This window comes from Phaethon lepturus, unplaced genomic scaffold (genome assembly GCF_000687285.1).
Source record: "Phaethon lepturus isolate BGI_N335 unplaced genomic scaffold, ASM68728v1 scaffold707, whole genome shotgun sequence".
Taxonomy (NCBI): Eukaryota; Metazoa; Chordata; class Aves; order Phaethontiformes; family Phaethontidae; genus Phaethon; species Phaethon lepturus.
In genome coordinates this window covers 19699-24019 of record NW_010553811.1, presented here as the reverse complement: position 1 = coordinate 24019, position 4321 = coordinate 19699, and positions in this window count along the sequence as shown.

The window sequence follows — 4321 nt, the reverse complement described above, 5'->3', positions numbered from 1 at the left end:
CTTTCCCTATTTCTTTTGAAATTAATAGTAAATTAACTAATTAATGGTGGACAAAGAAGCCACCAAAAGATTCCACAGTGTTCCATATAAACCTCACCTGGCTACATTTTTGCACTTCTGACTATAATGAATACATTTTATTGTATTATGACTTTTTTTAAAAAAGACATTTTACTCCAGCTGTGATTAGTTTACCTTTTAAACCCAGTGTTTTATAGTGATTCTTTATAAAAAAAAGAAGTTAGAATTAGATTCTATTTTAGAGTACAGTTAGCATTAAATTTTTTATAATTATTGAAGTGATTTTTTTCTGTTTAATGGAAGAGCTTCTATTTTTTAAAAATTGGCTGCTTAAATCTGCTTAAGTTTCTCTTTTCTTAAGTGTGGGAAGGAAAAGTCACAGTTAGGTTAATAATATGTCTGCTAAGGAATAATGCTATTTTTCTGTTATGTTCTGTCAGTTTTACTTACTCTTATTACTCCAAGAATTTCTGAGTACATTTTTTTAAAATTAACTTGAAAGAGTATCAGCCGAGTGTTTCAGAAAGTTAAGTGTTTAACTTTGCCAGATATAGCCAAATGTCTGTAAGTTTTATATTGTACTGATGGATTGTCACAATGGATACTTTTCAAAGGTCAGTACAGTAGCAGAATACAAATTTAAATACAGATTTTTCATGGTATAAACAAGGGTTGATATATAAGCAAGATTGACTTGTATCAATAAACACTGAATCACAGGAAAGCATTATCTAATTTTCAGCAGATAAAAAATTACTCCAAAACAAATGAGCCTGGTTCACAACTTCATTGTGGTTTCATAATATGAATTGAAAGTGTATGAGGAAAATTATGGAAAAAAAATATTTTGGTCATTGATATAGGCAGAATTTAAAGGATGTGTTGGATTTACTTAATTAAAAGATTAATACATCTCTTTTTTTCATTGTGGAAAAACTATTACAACTGTTTTACACGAAGGGGAAAACAGGAGAGGTGGGGCATGCATTCAGTATTAGAAAAGACTGATAAATTGTATATCTATCCTGATACAACAGGTAGTATTTCATATATGACGTATATTTGTCCATTAAAAAAAAAAAAAGTTTGAAGAAAAATACTGTCACAGTGACAAACCAGTTCTCAGATCCAGATCTGCCCTGATGTTTTCATAGATTGGAAGTTCTTTGATGTCATAATGAAGGCAGTAGAATTTAAGTACAAATGTGTAACCTGTTCTGCAAGAGTGATTTGTTGACCGTGGTAAATGACGAATGTTAGATAGACATGCTCTTTGAGGTGCTGCTAGGCCTGTTCTTTCTGTGCGTGGGGCTTTTATAAAGTGGTCACTATTACCTACGCACAGCTAAATGGGAATATCCCTATAATTACAGTCTTGTATGTCAAACATCAAACATTAAAAAAAAATATATATCTCTGGTTATTGTGTTGGGATTAAACCATGAGCTGTGTGTTATTAGCTTGCTTGTAGTGCTTTATGCAGTTTGTAACTAAGGTGTTTGTAAATCTTGCATAATACCGCATTATTGTTCTAGTCTTGTGTCCTATCCTTTATAATATTTTACTGGATTTATGTTTAAATTAGATTGCTGTGCAGTGTTACCAGTTTTAAAAATTTTTATATATCACAAGCATGAGTAGCAGCCATTTACACCTTTAGAATTTCTGCTAAGTGAGTAGTAACATGCTTCAGGAATATGTACAAACCTGCTTCATCATGGTGAGGTTGATGAAATATAATGTGTTGCTTTGTGTCTTAACATGCCTGCGGTTTGTATGCAGTATATTGGTTAACAAATGCAAAACCTGAAATGTATTATTGCTTGGAGGAAAAAAACCAAATACTTGGAGGGGGAATAATTTTTAAGAGATTTGATGAAATTTACTTGTTAACAAAAAAAAGAGGGGAGTATTTTTTAACTAAACAATAGTCTCTCAGTCCTGCTTTGCTGTCTCCTTCTTCACAATTTTTATCAAGCTTTCTTTCAGTGCTGACATATCCTATGTCCTAAAAAATATTTTTCTGAACAAGTTCAAAATTATCAGTAGATGGAAAAAAAATGGTTTTCATTGGAATGTGCTCACTTGTTGAGGGAGAAATTCACAGAAATTTGCTGTACTTGAGATAAAAAAAACCCAACAAAAATAAAAATAGGTTCTTATTTAATTAACGCTATGGTTTTTCACCTAAGTTGCGGAGAGGGGAAAACTTTGCCGTAAGGGCTTTAGGATTACATCACATACGATTTGGGAGATAAGTGTTAAAGTCACACCTACACTCTTTGGTTTGAAGTAGCTTCTCCTGTATCTCTGGAAGCTGGTTCTTCTAAGTCCCAAGAAAATATTACTGTTATTGGTGCTGTTACGTTGGTCATATAACAGATTGGTGTGTGCAAAGAAGGTACCAGTTACCCTTGTCCATTAACTGAAAAATAATAAAAATAATACTAAGAGTTGGTAGTAATTACTCTGTTTAAATCTTTATTTGACATTGAGACATTAAACATAAAAGTGCTTCAGAATCTTGTTCATTAGGTTCTTGTTACCCGTGTATAGGGTAACATTAGGTTCTTGTTACCGTGTACATACATACCTATGTAATAGGAATGATTCCTGTTTCCATACAGCCCAGGAGGTCTTTTTCATTCCTCTTGGCAATCAGTTCACACTACTATGTGAGTATTAAAAATTGGTCTGATTAGAAAAAGGAATGCTGGTGATGATTCTAAGGTTTCAGACAGAGAGGTACTTACATGCCTGTGCTCTTAGGTGTTGATTTAAATTACTATAATAATCATAGATAAATGGCTGTTTTTTTATGCTATGGTCTTTGACTCTCTTTGCCCCACATAGTAAGGATAGTCTGATATAAAGATATTTTCCCAGAAAAATAGAAACATGGGAGATTTGTCTTTAAGTATTACCAATAATAAATAACAATATGAATTACCTGTACTTGTTTTCTTCTCCAAAGAAGCACGAAGAATTTTAACTTTTGCATCATTATGCCTTCTCTTCCAAAGGAAGATGACAGAGTTTGGAGCTGGTGCACAAGGCTGATGACAGCCACTATCCACACCCTTTGCCATTTTCCTTTTAATGATTTACTATTTGGATGATCATTAGCTGGAAAGAAAAAATGTTTCCATAAGCATACAAGACATCCAGGCTCATATCCCTAATTACTGTTCTTTGGAAAGATGACAGCACATTTCACTGTAATTATTGCTCAGCTGGATGTGTGCTTATGAAAAAAGAACTCATTTCAGATTATTGTAGAGGATGTTAGGATGGCACTCTCTAATGCATGGTGTTCAAAACCAGTAAAGAATAGACTTGATATTCTCATTGATTTCTCAGCATAGCAAAATTATTTGCAGAAGATCTCATGAATATTCAGTTTCTTTGCACAGAAACTGGGAAACTTGATGCTAAAAAAAAGTTTTAAAACATAATTGAAAGCAGGATTAGGCAAAGACATTACTGAAGACAGCTGGATTAGTTTAAAAGGCAGCAAACCAAGGTTATGGCTACTGTAACTTCAGCGTGCAAAGAATCCATGCTTGTACGTAGTAAACTAGCCCACAGCATTTTAGTATGTCCTTAAAATATAGTCCCATTTAAAAGCTGACTAGAAAAACTGGAAGGTGCTGCTTGAAATATGTGATACCTAGGTGTGTAGATGTCTCCCTGCTGGTTTTCATGATGCAATTAAGTTATCATTCCATTTTTTTTTTACTTGGTTAATGAAGTATTTTTATCTGTTGTGAAAGTGAGGTGCCAAGAGGAAAACTGTGAGCTGGATTTTGTTTCTGTGTGTTAGCTGAAATTTGGAAGGTTTGTGCACTTAAGAATGTATTAAAACAGCTATAACTGTAACTGAAAGAAGAATCTTACTCTGGATTTTCTGTTGAAAGTAATTCCATATGTGAAAAATTCAGCATCATGAATTTTTGCTCAGATGTATTGGGTAAAGAAGTTGCCTACCTATAATGGAGAACAGTACTTAGTTAATTGTATCTGAATTACTGGTCATCTTGGTATAAAATGATGCATAGTCCTGTGCTTTTTTTTTCTATAGTGTGTGAGGGAATTTCATTAAGTGTTAAAAAAACAAGTTGTCCGTGCTAATTTTCAGGACAAAACAAAGCATAGCTGGATGAAACTAGCACCTTACACTTGTCTTAACTTAGATCGTTAACTTACTTAAAATTCAGTCCAGTGAGCATAATGACATTATATACTGCATCCTGCTGAAAACAAAACACCAAACAACAAAACAGCTGTCTTCTTTTGAACC